Source organism: Theropithecus gelada, chromosome 16 (assembly GCF_003255815.1).
Source record: "Theropithecus gelada isolate Dixy chromosome 16, Tgel_1.0, whole genome shotgun sequence".
Classification (NCBI taxonomy): Eukaryota; Metazoa; Chordata; class Mammalia; order Primates; family Cercopithecidae; genus Theropithecus; species Theropithecus gelada.
This window is the reverse complement of record NC_037684.1, coordinates 59,367,837-59,383,523: the sequence shown is the minus strand read 5'-3', so window position 1 is coordinate 59,383,523 and position 15,687 is coordinate 59,367,837. Positions and strand designations below refer to the sequence as shown.

General features: G+C 49.1%; 1 protein-coding gene across 1 annotated transcript in view; it reads right to left on the bottom strand.

Annotated features, from left to right (window-relative positions):
- The window catches only part of RAP1GAP2 (RAP1 GTPase activating protein 2), a 172,018-nt gene that overhangs the window by 77,892 nt on the left and 78,439 nt on the right, over positions 1-15,687 (bottom strand). The gene's annotated exons all lie outside the window — the stretch shown is intronic.

The window sequence follows — 15,687 nt, the reverse complement described above, 5'->3', positions numbered from 1 at the left end:
CTGTCAAGGAAAGAGCACGGCGGGGCCCTGGGAAAAGCCAAATTCCGCAAACGCCTGGCATCCTCGGGATTCAGCCTCTGGCAGGAGCCATGTTTAGGATGTTTTCAACCCAAAAATGGGGCCGAGGGGCCCAACACAAGCGGCGTTCCAGACCCTGACACAGAAAACCAACCAGTCAAAGCAGAGCCGCTGTGGCCAGAGCAGCCGGGAAAGGTGGAGGGAGGGCCTGCCATGCCACCTCTGCCTCTGCCTGCCCGGTCCCCTGCCCGCAAGACACCACTTTAGGACCCTGAAACTGGTAAAGCAAAGCCTGAACCGAGGCCTCTAGGGGCCTAGAGGGGCTATTATTTTTCCTTTTTTTTTTTTTTTTTTTTTTTGAGACAGTCTCGCTCTGTCACCCAGGCTGGAGTGCAGTGGCACAATCTCAGCTCACTGCAACCTCCGCCTCCCGGGTTCAAGCGATTCTCCTGCCTCAGCCTCCAGAGTAGCTGAGATTACAGGCGCCCGCCACCACACCCGGCTAATTTTTGTATTTTTAGTACAGACGTGGTTTCACCATGTTGGCCAGGCTGGTCTCGAACTCCTGACCTCGGGTGATCCACCCACCTAAGCCTCCCAAAGTGCTGGGATTACAGGCGTGAGCTACCACGCCCAGCCTAGATGGGTTATTTTTAAAATCCCAATTGCACTTGTCCAAACCTTTAACCTACTTTGGTGCCACCCTTGTGTGTCCGGGAAAAACAAAAAGGAGAAAAGGGAAGTGGAATGGAAGCGTGAGGGGCTGGCAGCTCTACCCCAACAAAACACACAGAGGCCACCCCACTTCCCATCCCCTGAAAACAGCTACCCTTCCTCAGACTAACGTCACTGCCCACGTCTGCACCGGGAAGCTAATGAGTGCCCAGAACAGGCAGTCCCCAGTGAAAACGAGAGAAAAGAAAGCAGGGATGAGGAACACGGTGTGTGTGTGTCCTCGGTTCTTCTTCGGGCAGGGGTGGGGCCTCCAAGCACTCTCCCTACCTCTGCAGGCACCCGTGGGCCAGAACTGCTTGGAGCTCCCATTGAATCCCAGAATTCCCAGAACCGCCCTGGGAAGGAGCCTGGTGAAGTCCCTAGAGAGAGCCAGCCCTGCTGTGGACTCCAAACAACCTCTGTCAGGTCAAAGCCAGCGTGTCAGAGGCAAAAACCCTCTGACCTACCAGCAGCTCAGGATCTGGCATCTAGAAACCCCGTGTATGAATGCACAGAGGTGGGCTTAGGGCACCCACATCCAACTCCCTCGACCAGAACGGGGGAGCTGCCAAACAGCCGGATGCAAACCTCCTCTTCCAACCTGCTCAGGTGCACGTGCACCACCCACGCGGGGCATTCTTACCATCTCCAGGCTTAGGAGACCAGGATTACCAGACGTAAAGAGCTTATACCAATCAATAAGGATAGAAAGATGAACAGGAGGAGGATAATGGAACAGAAACAATCAACATGTTAAATACACAGACCTCTGACCCGCGATTCCACGTCTAACAATCCATCCTCTAACACACTTGCAATGTACACAAAGACAGGCTCAAATGTTCACTGCAGCATTGTTTCTAACAGTAAAAAATAAAAACAACTTAAACGTCTGCAGAAAATTGGTTAAAAGAAGCTACATTCACAGAATAAAATACAAGTACTATAAACTATAGGTCAATAAATTAGGTAACATCAATGAAATGAACAAATTCCTAGAAAAACACAACCTATCACAACTGAGTCAGTAAGAAACAGAAAATCTAAAGACATGTAACAAATAAAAAGATCAAATGAACGATTAAAAAAAAAGACTCACAAAGAAAAGCCCAGACCCAGGTGGCTTCATTTGTAAATTCTACCAAACGTTTACAGAAAAGTGAATACGAATTCCTCATACTTACTGTCAAGAAAGTCAAAAGAAAGCCCACAGAATGGTAGAAAATATTTGCAAATAATATATCTGATCAAGGACAGGTCTCTACAAAAACCAACTCTTACAACTCAGTAAGAAAAAGACAATTCCATTTAAAAATGGGCAAAGGATCTAAATACACATATCCCCAGAGAAGACATACAAAGGAACAATACGTACATGAAAAGACACTCAAGCCATTAGTCATCAGGAAATACAAATCAAAACCACGAGATACCACTCATACCACTAACGTAGCTATGATCAAAAACCAGAATATCACAGGTGTGAGCAAGGACGTAGAGAAATCAGATCCCTCATCTGTTGCTGGTAGGAACGTCAAACAGTACAGCCATTGTGGAAAATAATTTCACAATTCCTTAAAAAGTTCAGCACTGAATTATGACCACATGACCCAGCAATTCGACCCCTAGGAACATACACAAAAGAATCAGAAGCAGGTACTTAAGCAAATACTTGTACACAAACATTCATAACTGCAGTATTCACTCTTGCCAAATGGTGGGTACAACCCAAATGTCCATCAACTGACGAATAAATAAAATATGCTATATCCCTACGATGGAATAATATTCAGCCATGAAAAATAACGTACTGATACATGCCACAACACTGCTGACCTTTGAATGCATTACACCAAATGAAAAATGGTAGAGATAGGGCCGGGCGCGGTGGCTCACGCCTGTAATTCCAGCACTTTGGGAGGCCGAGGTGGGCGGATCACGAGGTCAGGAGATTGAGACCATCCTAGCTAACACAGTAAAACCCCGTCTCTACTAAAAATACAAAAAAATTAGCCAGACTTGGTGGCGGGCGCCTGTAGTCCCAGCTACTCTGGAGGCTGAGGCAGGAGAATGGCATGAACCCGGGAGGCGGAGCTTGCAGTGAGCCGAGATCGTGCCACTGCACTCCAGCCTGGGCGACAGAGCAAGACTCCGTCTCAAAAAAAAAAAAAAGGCAAAAGGTAGAGATAAAACACCATGATTCCATTTTTATCAAATGTCCAGAGTAGGCAACCTCATAGAGACAGAAAGTAGATTAGGGATTGCTTAGGCTGAGGAGGATGGGGGATTGGAAGGTGATAGCTAAAAGGTACAGATTTCATTTCAAAGCAATAAAAAGGTTCTAAAACTGATTATGATGGTGGTTGCATAGCACCATGAATACGACCAAAAACCACTGAATTGTACACTTTATTTTTTATTTTTTGAGATGGAGTTTTGCTTTTTTCGCCCAGGCTGGAGTGTAATGGCGTGATCTTGGCTCATTGCAACCTACACCTCCCGGGTTCAAGCAATTCTCCTGCCTCAGCCTCCCAAGTAGATGGGATTACAGGCGTGCGCCCCCATGCCCGGCTAATTTTTGTATTTTTGGTAGAGACTGGGTTTCACGATCTTGGCCAGGCTGATCTCGAACTCCTGACCTCAGGTGATCTGCCTGCCTCGGCCTCCCAAAGTGCTGGGATGACAGGCGTGAGCCACCACACCCGGCCAAATTGGACACTTTAAATGGGTGATTTTATGATATGCAAATTATATCTCAATAAAGCTGTTCAAAAAAACTATGCAATCATTCAAAAAGACAGCAACAGATTTATGTTGCTTACATATGACACTCTCTAAGATATATTAAGTTGAGGGGTGGAGGAAATCAGAGACAATACATTGAATATAATCCCAGTTTTATAAAAACAGCCAGGCACGGTGGTTCACACCTGTAATCCTAACTACATAGGAGGCTGAGGCAGGAGGGTCACTAGAGCCCAGAAGTTCAAGGCTGCAGTGAGCTATGATCATGACACTGTACTCTACCCTGGGTGACACATCTCTTAAAAAAAAAAAAAAAAAAAAAGACACCATAAAGCTACCTATATTACGTATGCATATAAATTCATAGAAAATGATCTGGAAGACTATACCTCAAACTATCCAAAAGCCATTACATCAGTAAATGAGGGGTCTGGTGCGGTGGCTCACGCCTGTAATCCCAGCACTTTGGGAGGCTGAGGCGGGCGGATTACTTGAGCCCAGGAGTTTGAGACCAGCCTGGCCAACATAGTGAAACCCCGTCTCTACTAAAAATACAAAAATTAGCTGGGCATGGTGGCGCACATCTGTAATCCCAGCACTTTGGGAGGCTGAGGCGGGCGGATTACTTGAGCCTAGTGAAACCCCGTCTCTACTAAAAATACAAAAATTAGCTGGGCGTGGGGGCACACACCTGTAATCCCAGCTACTCAGGAGGCCGAGGCATGAGAATCGCTTGAACCCAAGGGGCGGAGGCTGCAGTGAGCCGAGATCCCTCCACTGCACTCCAGCCTGAGTGACAGAGCGAGACTGTCTCAAAAGAAAAAAAAAAAAAAAAAAAAACAGAAAAATGTGCAAAGGACATGAACAAATGATTAAAGAACACACATAAAATGACCAATGAACACATGGAAACAAGCCCAACCTCTCTAGTTACGAAAGAAATTAAGATCACAGTAAGATAACATCTTTCACTATCAGGTCAACCAGTGTTGGCAAGGGTATGTGGCAGGAACATATTGCTGGCAGGAAAGAGAAACGGTACAGCCACGGCGTCCAGTCTGCAGGCCCAGGCTGCAGGAGCTGTGGGTGAATGCATACCGGATACAGCTTTCCTAAAGGCATCATGTGTCCAAAACTTTTAAAATATCCACGTCCTTTGGTCCAATAAACCCGCTCTAAGGAATTTACCCTAGAACAATATCCGGGCCCTGCCACAAGAACACACATGCAAGGATGTTTGTCCCAGCACTGTTTATGAGCCAAAAAGTGTGAGCGATGGGGAAAGTACCCAGCCATGAGAGGAGAAGTAAATAAGGCGCAGGAGTACACTTACACAATAAACTACCACAAGAGGAGTTGTGTTCATGATGCTACTGCAAAGATTCACAATGCATTGCTAAGTGAGAAAAACAGGGTTTCGAACAAGATGATCCCACTGTTTCCATTAAACATAAAGAATGTGTTTGTGTATAGAGGTGCAGGACTGCATCTGAGGGCGTGTATCACCCCCACGGTGAAAAACATCCTGAAGGATACACAACAAAATGAGGCTGAAGGTACGGATGATTTTTCCCTTTTTGCTTTTCAGTATTTATTTCATTTATTTATTTATTTATTTATTTATTTATTTATTTATTTTCTGAGACGGAGTCTCACTCTGTCGCCCAGGCTGGCGTGCGATGGCACGATCTCAGCTCATTGCAACCTCCGTCTCCTGGGTTCAAGCGATGCTCCTGCCTCAGCCTCCCAAGTACCTGGGACTACAGGCGCCTACCACCATGCCCAGTTAATTTTTGTATGTTTAGTAGAGACAGGGTTTTACCATGTTGGCCAGGCTGGTCTTGAAATCCTGACCTCAGGTGATCCGCCTGCCTCGGCCTCCCCAAGTGCTGGGATCACAGGCGTGAGCCACTGTGCCCGGCCTAGGTTCCACGTCTTTGTATTTTGGTTTGTTTTTGAGACAGGGTCTCACTCCGTCACCCAGGCTGGAGTGCGGTGGCATAATCACAGCTCACTGCAGCCTCGACCTCCTGGGCTCAAGCGATCCTCACACCCCAGCCTCCCAAGTAGTGGGGACTACAAGCACCCGCCACCACACCCAGCCAATTTTTGTATTTTTAGTAGAAACAGGGTTTCATCATGTTGCCCAGGCTGGTTTTGAACTCCTGAGCTCAAGCGATCCTCCTGCCTCAGCCTCCCAAAGTGCTGGGATTACAGGCGTGAACCACCGCACCCAACAAGTTCCACCTCTTGAAGAGAGAAGCATCAAAGAATCTGTGGACACATCTTAAAACCAAAATGTCAATGAACGCTTTTTGCAAGACATGAGATCCCAGACAGACCTTAGAGGATCAAGAGAAGGGGGTAAGGAGGGTGTGGCAGCAGGAACTCTATGGGCAAAGGCAGAAAAGAGAATCCGTTTGGCACACAGTCAATGAAGAGTTAGTGGATCAGCCCAGCTGGCTGGAGGCCTCTGGGTCAGACATCCTGAAGATCAGGCGGGAAAGCAAAGCTGAGGCCTGGGCCTGAGAGACGCTGAACACCAGAACTCAGGCTTCGGCTGCGAAGCGGTGCAGAGCAATTTAGGTTTAGGTACAGCAGAAACACACAGGAGGCAGCAGAGTCTGGTGGTCGAAGCCCAGGTCAGTGGAGCGGGCAAAGCTACTACTGCCCAGCTGTGGTGCATGAGGTATGTTAACTTCTCTTCATTCCTCTCTTAAGTTCCTCACCTGAAAATTGAAGCAGGCCGGGCGCGGTGGCTCACACCTGTAATCCCGACACTTGGGGTGGCCAAGGCAGGCAGATCATTTGAGGTCAGAAGTTCAAGACCAGCCTGGCCAACATGGTGAAACCCTGTCTCTACTAAACATAGAAAACTTAGCTGGGCGTGGTGGCGGGCGCGTATCATCCCAGCTACTCGGGAGGCTGAAGCAGGAGAACTGCTTGAGCCTCAGAGGCGGAGGTTGCAGTGAGCTGAGATCACGCCATTGCACTTCAGCTTGAGTGACAGAGCAAGATCCTTTCTCCAACAACAACAACAACAAAAAATTGAATCAAATAGTCCCTGATTTTAGCGCTCTTAGGCAGATGAGGTGAGAACAGGTGTAAGAAGTGCCCAGCCAGGGCCTGGTCTGCGTGAATGCCCCGTTAATAGCAGCTCCGAGAAGGAGCTATTGGAAAGCTGCGTCTGGAAGGACGCTTTGTCCTGTTGGAGATGGTCTAGCAGCTTCAAGATGGTGTTTCTCGATGTCATCGGTCTTCCCAGAGACAGTGTGTTCAGATGACTGTTAGAAATGAGCCTGGCTGGGCGCGTTGGCTCACACCTGTAATCCCAACACCTTGGGAGGCCAAGGCAGGAGGATCACCTGAGGCCGGGAGGTTGAGACCAGCCTGGCCAACATGGTGAAACTGTGCCTCTATCAAAAATACAAAAATTACGGCTGGGCATGGCGGTTCATGCCTATAATCCCAGCACTAAGGGAGGCCAAGGCAGGTGAATTACCTGAGGTTAGGAGTTCAGGAACAGTCTGACCAGTATGGCGAAACCCTGTCTCTACTAAAAATACAAAAATTAGCTAGGCATGGTGGCACGCACCTGTAGTCCTAGCTACTCGGGAAGCTGAGACAGAACTGCTTGAACTCGGGAGGCGGAGGTTGCAGCGAGCTGAGATCGCACCACAGCACTCCAGTCTGGGTGACAGAGCAAGCAAGACTCCATCTCAAAAAGAAAAACAAAAATATACAAAAATTGGCCGGGCGTGGTGGCACGGGCCTGTGATCTCAGCTACTCGGGAGGCTGAGGCAGCAGAATCGCTGGAACTCAGGAGGCGGAGGTTGCAGTGAGGCAAGATTGCGCCACTGCACTCCAGCCTGGGTGACAGAGCAAGACTCCATCTCAAAAAAAAAAAAGAAGAAGAAGAAGAAAAGAAAAGAAATGGGTCTGAATGAAGATGCCTCATGGCCTGGGGCTGGCACAGGTGGTGAGAAGGGCTATGATTCAGCCTCAGCCATGAGCAATGTGCTGGGTGGATGATCCCTGCATGGACAGTACCCAGCAGCTGCAATCAGCCAGTGGCAGCATGGCCTCGGCTGGGCTGGCCCCACTTCTCAGTGACTTGCTGCACTTTCCAATGGGACAGTTGGCAGGGAGTGAGTCTCCTTTTCCACCTAGAAGCAGCATGACTCAGGCCAGCCGGGAACAGCAGCTCAGGCTTTCGGACACACCCTCATCCACACACCCTGAGATGGCCACGTACAGCCAAGGGCACATAGCAGGCACTCAGTTAATGCTCAGGGCACACAGCAGGCACTCAGTTAATGCTCAGGGCACACAGTAGGCACTCAGTTAATGCTCAGGGCATACAGCAGACACTCAGTTAATGCTCAGGGCACACAGCAGGCACTCAGTTAATGCTCACTGACTCACTGGCATTGCCCCAGAGACTAAAGTCCTGCCCGGGGCAGCCTTCGGAAGGGATCTGCCTCACCAGGAAGCCAGCCACTAGATTTTCACAGAGGCATGTCACTGGGTCTCCTCATCAACAGCAGTGTCCATGCAGCTGTCTAATGTATTAGCAGCAGCAGCTCTTGCCACCCAAATCAGAGCAGCGGCCAGCATTTCCCCGTGGACTCTGCATTCACAGCCAGTCAACAGATAACCACGCACAGCCAGCACTCAGCCGAGGAACTCTGCCTGGGCCCCGGGTTCCAGCCCTGTCCCCACCACCTCCCAATACAGAAACAGCATGGTCTTCCTTCAGAAAGACAGAGAGAGCCCTTGGGGAGGAGGATGCTGGAGGAGGTCCCGGGTAGCAGGGGCAGACGTGAACAAGAACCACAAGAAGCAATTTAGGCTTGGGAAATCTTGAGGAATCTTTTCCAATGTCCCTACTTGCCAGTTCTGGTGCCAGCCCACTGCCCAGGCAGCAAAGCGGCAGAACTGACGGGAAAAGATGATGCTCATATGAGTCCAGGACCCCCTCTCTCCATCTCATCACCACCCTGTGCCCTCCCTGCCTCCCCCTGGTCCACAGCAGCTCTACACACGGGCACGGCTTCTCCTGCAGACAGGCAGTCACCTGTTCCTTCCCTCTTGCTGCACCCCAGCTCGTGAGACCCCCGCCCCTGCCACACTCTTGCCTCTGTCTCCTCTCTGACCCTAGCTGGAGAAGTGACACTCACAGGCCCCACCTGCAGCGTGCTGGGTCCCTGCTGGGCTACCTGCCCTGGCCCTGGGCTCCTCTCCTCTGCTTGTGGAGGTGGGAGTGTGTTTATACGTCAGCAGCCTTGCTAAAAACCCGGCTCCTGGGAGGCACCACACACCCATGCTCATAGAACGACGCTGTCTGAGTGCTTGCGCCTTTGCGTGGGGCTGAAAACACGACTGCTAACTCACGGGGCTGTGGCAGGGCCACACAGGCCAGCGTGTGCAGAGCCTGGCACACAGGTGGCTCAGTGAGCCTTCACAATCGCCTCATCGCCCCCGCCCACCCCAATCCAGGACACACAGAGGGGGCAAGGCCACGTCACCGGCAAACGAAAAACATTACCAGGAGACAAGGATGGAGGAGAAGGGGTTTTGCATCTCCGTGGGTCCCAGGAAAATGGGGGGGAGATGCGGGCCAGAAAGTGCTGGGGGCAGGAGAAAACAGGTCAGAGTGAGTTTCTCATCCCGATGGAGACGGAAGACGTGACCAAGGAAAAGGATGTCTGGAGAGTTCTCTACACCCATTTCTGGAAAGCTGGGGGAACTGGGCACGCCCTGGGTGTGGGATGGGATGGGATGCGTCCCACGTTGTCTGAGCACCGAGCACGCCACACTGCCCGGCTCCACCGCTGGTCCAGCGGTCCCCATCCGCAGGGCAAGCAGGATGAGAGCCAGCCGGCCAACAGACTGGCTGCAGAACAGAAGGTCCTCGAGGCAGAGCTCTTTGTTTGCTGTGATCCTCGCCGTCTCCCTATGCTATTAATAGAACTGCCTAGCACACAGTAGATGCTCAATAAACATTTGCTAGATGAATGACTAAGTATTCTGCTAAGCAAGATGCAACGAAGCAGGCAGTGGAGGCCGAGACTTGGCCTGGGAGTGGCCAGGGCGGGCTTCTCGGGATGGCTAGATTCAGGGCTGGACAGGCCAGTGTTACTGCTATTAAGAGCTGTCTGTGCTCTGGCCACAGACTGCATCCCTCACCCTGGATGGCCAACCCTATGCCCAGTGGGTGCCTCCAATAATGAACTGTCCCCTCCAGAATCAGGTCCTGCTCCAACCAAGTCTTCCCCCACCACCCCCACCAAGCCACCTGCTTGCTCCTCTTTCCCTTCTCTGGTCTCCCTTTTCCACCAACTCCTGCCACTCACGGCTCCTCTGCTGCCAGAGCGTTTCAGAGGTGCCATTTCACTGTGTCACTGGGGCCAGGAGCCTGCGATGGCTCTCTGTTATGCATGGCCGTGGTAATGCCACAGAATCACCCGGGGACTAGTTAAAACACAGTTTCTGTCCGGGCACGGTGGATCACACCTGTAATCCCAGCACTTTGGGAGGCCAAGGTGGGCGGATCACCTGGGGTCGGGAGTTCGAGACCAGCCTGACCAACATGGAGAAACCCTGTCTCTACTAAAAACACAAAACTTAGCCGGGCGTGGTGGCAGGCGCCTATAATCCCAGCTACTTGGGGGGCTGAGGCAGGAGATTCACTTGAACCCAGAGCAGGTAGAGGTTGCAGTGAGCTAAGATCACGCCACTGCACTCCAGCCTGGGCGAAGGAGTGAAACTCTGTCTCAAAAAAAAAAGTTTCCTGGGTCCCACCCCTAGAGTTTCTGATTCTTGGCCAGAGAACGTGCGTTTCTAACAAGTTCCCAAGTGAACAGCCTTTGAGAACCACTGACCTATGGGGTTAAGCATGTGGAATGCTGGTACTGGGTGGGAGGGACTGTCTCTGAGCAGAGATGCCAGAGCAGAGACGTGGCAAGGTGGGGAAGGGTGAGAAGATGGTTGGGTTTTTATAGGACATCTTAAATTAGGCAGACTCATATTTAAATTCTAAGAAAGGACTAGAAGATGCAAATGACTTCAGGCACGAGGCAAGCAAAACCTAAACAGCCACGGGAGAAGGGAAGAGATGGAATCCGTAGTAATTAAAAACCTCCCAACAAAGAACGGTCCAGGGCCAGATGGCTTCGTAGTGAAGCCGACCAAACACTTAAAGGAGAATTAACACCAGTCCTTCTCACACTCTTCCAAAAATAGAAGACGAGGAAACACTTCCTAACTCATCCTAGGAGGCCGGCGTTATCAAAGTGACACGAAGGAACCACAGAAAACGACAGGCCAATATCTTTATGGATAGAGTCAGAAATCCTCAACAAAATACCAGCAAACCAAATCTGACGACATACTGTTATATTCCATGACAAAGTGGGATTTATCCTAGGAATGCAAGCTTGGTTCAACACAAGAAAACCAATGTAATAGGCCGGGCGCAGTGGCTCACACCTGTAATCCCAGCACTTTGGGAGGCAGAGGCAGGAGGATCACCTGAGGTCAGGAGTTCAAGACCAGCCTGGCCAACATGGTGAAACCCCGTCTCTACCAAAATTCAAAAATTAGCCGGGCGTGATGGCAGGTGCCTATAATCCCAGCTACTCGGGAGGCTGAGGCAGGAGAATCACTTGAACCCAGGAGGCGGAGGTTTCAGTGAACCAAGATTGCGCCACTGCACTCCAGCCTGGGCAACAGAGCAAGACTCCATCTCAAAAAAGAAGAAAATCAATGTAATATATCACATTAACAGGATGAAGAAGAAAAAAACATGATTATCTCAACTGATACAGAAAAAGCACTTGACAAAGGCTAATATCCTTTCATGAGATAAACACTCAGAAAACTAGGAATAAAAGGGAGCTTCTTTGACATAAAAGGCATTAAAAAGAAATAGCTAACATCATACTCCATGATGAAAAACGAAAAGCCTTCCCCTCAAGATGAAGTAGCAACAAAACAAGGAAACTCACTGTCACCACTACCATTCGGCGTACTAAAAGTACTAGCCAGAAGAAAGAAATAAAAGGTATCTACCATGGAAAGGAAACAGTAAAACTATCTCTATTTTCAGATAAGATGTTCCTACATAAAAAAACCTCACAGATTGCACACAAGTACAAAAATCAGTTGTGTTTCTATATACCAGCAATGAACAATCAGAAAGAAACAATCAGAAAAGATAAACAATAAAAATAATAAATAAAAATAAACAATCGGAAAGAAAATTAAGAAAACAATTCCATTTTAAAATAGCATTAGGCCAGGCGCAGTGGCTCACGCCTGTAATTCCAGCACTTTGGGAGGCCGAGGCGGGTGGATCACGAGGTCAGGAGATCGAGACCATCCTGGCTAACATGGTGAAACCTCGTCTCTACTAAAAATACAAAAAATTAGCCGGGCGTGGTGGTGGGCGCCTGTAGTCCCAGCTACTCAGGAGGCTGAGCCAGGAGAATGGCATGAACCTGGGAGGTGGAGCTTGCAGTGAGCCGAGATCTGGCCACTGCACTCCAGCCTGGGCGACAGAGCGAGACTCTGTCTCAAAAAATAATAATACAATAAAATAAAATAGCATTAAAAATAATAAAATACCTAGGAACAAATTTAACCAAATGCTGGCACACTAAACACTATAAAACATTGCTGAAATTAAAGAAGACATAAATAAATGGAATGACATCCCATGTTCAGCGATTGGAAGATTTAATACTGCTAAGAAGGTAGTACCATTCAAAGTGAGCTACCTATCTAACGCAATCTCTATCAGAATCCTAGCTGGATTTTTTGAAGAAATTGAAAAGCTGATCCTACATTTGATAAGGAAATTCCATCCAGAATACTCAAAATCTTCTTAAAGAGGAAGGTCAAAGGTGGAGAACTCCTATTTCCCAATTTCAATACTTACTATAAAGTTACAGTGATCAAAACCGTGTGGTCCTGGCCTAAAAACGGGCATTTGAACCAACACAGTAGAATTAAGAGAACAGAGATAAACCCACACATCTATGGCCAACTGTGTTTTGACAGGATTGCCAAGACCAATCCTAGGGAAAGAATGGTCTTTTCAACAAATGGAGCTGCACAACAGCTGGATATCCACATGCAAAGAATGAAGTTGGTAGTTCTTCTTTTAATGTTTTTAATTTTTTGAGCAATCTCTCTGCTGTTTCACATAGCGACTGCACCAATTTACATTTCTACTAACAGTGTTACAAGCGTTCCAATTTCTCCACATCCTCACCGATGCTTGTTATCTTCTGTGGTTTGGTTTTTTTTTTGGGGGGGGGGTTTGGTTTTGTTTTCAGACGGAGTCTGGCTCTGTCGCCAGGCTAGAGTGCAGTGGCGCAATCTGGGCTCATTGTAACCTCCGTCTCCTGGGTTCAAGCAATTCTCCTGCCTCAGCCTCCTGAGTAGCTAGGATTACAGGTGCATGCACCACCACACCTGGCTAATTTTTTGTGTTTTAGTAGAGACGGGGTTTCACCATGTTGGCCAGACTGGTCTCGATCTCCTGACCTCATGATTCGCCTGCCTCGGCCTCCCAAAGTGGTGGGATTACAGGCGTGAGCCACCGCAACCGGCCTCTTCTGTGGCTTTGATATTAGCCATCCTAACAGGTGTGAGGTGATATATCACTGTGGTTTTGATTTGCATTTCCCTGATGATTAACGACCCTCTCGTATACCTGTTGACTACTCGTATGTCTTCTTTGGAGAAGTGTCTATTGAAGTCTTTAGTACACGTTTTTTGTTTTGTTTTGTTTTGTTTTTGTTTTTTGGAGACAGTGTCTTGCTCTGTCACCCAGGCTGGAGTGCAGTGGTACCATCTTGGCTCACTGCCTCATCCGCCTCCCGGGTTCAAGTGATTCTCCTGCCTCAGCCTCCCAAGCAGCTGAGATTACAGGTTCCCACAACTATGCCCAGTTAATTTTTGTATTTTTAATAGAGACGGGGCTTCACCATGTTGGCCAGGCTGGTCTTGAACTCCTGACCTCAGATGATCTGCCTGCTTCAACCTCCCAAAGTGCTGGGATTACAGGCTTGAGCCACTGCACCTGCCCCTTTAGTGTCCTTCTTAAATCAGGTGAAGCTTTTTTATTATAGAGCTGTAGGAGTTCCTTATACATTTTAAAAATTGACCCCTTATCTGATATACGGTTTGCAAATATTTCCTCCCATTCTGTAGGCTGCCTTTTCACCCTGTTGATTGTTTCCTTTACTGTGCAGAAGCATAATAATTCTATCTCTATAAAACAGCTAGGATGAGTCAATCTATAAAGACAGAAAACAGATTCGTGATTGCCAGGGGTTTAGGGGGAAGAGAAAGTGGGGAGTAACTGCTTAAAGGGGTCTTATTTGGGGATGATAAAAACATTTTGGAGGCCGGGCGCGGTGGCTCACGCCTGTAATCCCAGCACTTTGGGAGGCCGAGGCGGGCGGATCACAAGGTCAGGAGATCGAGACCACGGTGAAACCTCGTCTCTACTAAAAATACAAAAAATTAGCCGGGCGCGGTTGTGGGCGCCTGTAGTCCCAGCTACTCGGGAGGCTGAGGCAGGAGAATGGCGTGAACCCGGGAGGCGGAGCTTGCAGTGAGCTGAGATCCGGCCACTGCACTCCAGCCTGGGCAGCAGAGCGAGACTCCGTCTCAAAAAAAAAAAAAAAAAAAAAAAAACATTTTGGAACTAGGCCACGTGTGGTGGTTCATGTCTGTAATCCCAGCACTTTGGGTGGCCAAGGCGGGCAGATCACTTGAGGTCAGGAGTTCAAGACCACCCTGACCAACATGGTGAAACCCCATCTCTACTAAAAACATAAAAATTAGCCAGGCATGGGTGGCAGGCGCCTGTAATCCCGGCTACTCGGGAGGCTGAGGCAGGAGAATCGCTTGAACCTGGGAGGCGGCCACTATTTACTTATCTCTCACTAAGCTGTCAAGCAGAAATGCAAGCTCAGTGTTGCTGAAGTGTTCAAGATAAGCCAGAAATCCAAGATAAGCCAGATTTTTGGGTGAGTCTCCCAATTTTTGTACCTGGATGACACAAAATTTTAAAAATCTCTCCGTGGACCAAACGCAATCATTCGATGAGCCAAATCAGCCCCCAAGTTTCAGCCCCAAACACAAGTTTCAAGCGACGGAAGCCACTGAATGTTGCTGAGCTGGAAGATGAGATGATACAACGCCGTGCTTTAGGAAGTCCCAAGGCATCCTCTGGTGGGCACTGGTGATGTGCCAGGCCAGCACGAGGCACTGGATCAGGCAGTTTACAGACGCCACTCCATACGCCTCACACGTACTCGGGAAGGGAGGGCGGGAGGGTTGGAGACTTAGAGTGGTGAAGTAACTTGCCCAAAATGAATCCTGATTCAAATTCAGATCCAGCAAGGTTTACCAACTCAGCGTCTCACGCGCACGTCTGACAGGCACCTCAAACTTCCCAACTTAGAGTCCAAAGCAGGAACTCTCATTCATTCTTTCCCTCTAAAGCCATCTCGGTGACACTCAGGACAAAGCCCAAAGAGTTGGCCAGGCGCGGTGGTTCACGCCTGTAATCCCAGCACTTTGGGAGGCGGAGGCGGGCGGATCACCTGAGGTCAGGAGTTCAAAACCAGCCTGACCAACACGGTAAAACCCCGTCTCTACTAATAATACAAAAATTAGCTGGGCGTGGTGGTGGGCGCCTGTAATCCCAGCTACTCTGGGGGCTGAGGCAGGAGAATCACTTGAACCTGGCAGGCGGAGGTTGCAGTGAGGAGGTTGCAGTGAGCCGAGATCGCACCACTGCACTCCAGGATGGGCGACAAGAGCAAAAACTCTGTCTCAAAAAAAAAACCCCAAGAATCATCACTGATTTCTTGATCCCTCATCCCCCACGTCCAATCCTCCTGGCAAGTCCACCGTCACAAGGCATCCCATATCTCACCAGCTGTCGTCACCTCCACTGCCTCCCTCATCTCACGGCGCCTCAACTGGACAGCGCCTCGGGCTCCTGCCTCCTTCCAACCCCCCTCTCAAATCGGTTCCCCACAGAACAGCCACATGGCCTTTTAAAAATTTGTTTCTGTTGTTGTTTTTTATTTTCCTTAATTTTTTAATTTATTTCTTAGACAGAGTCTCGCTCTGTTGCCCAGGCTGGAGTGCAACGGCACGCCTTCAGCTCACCACAGCCTCTG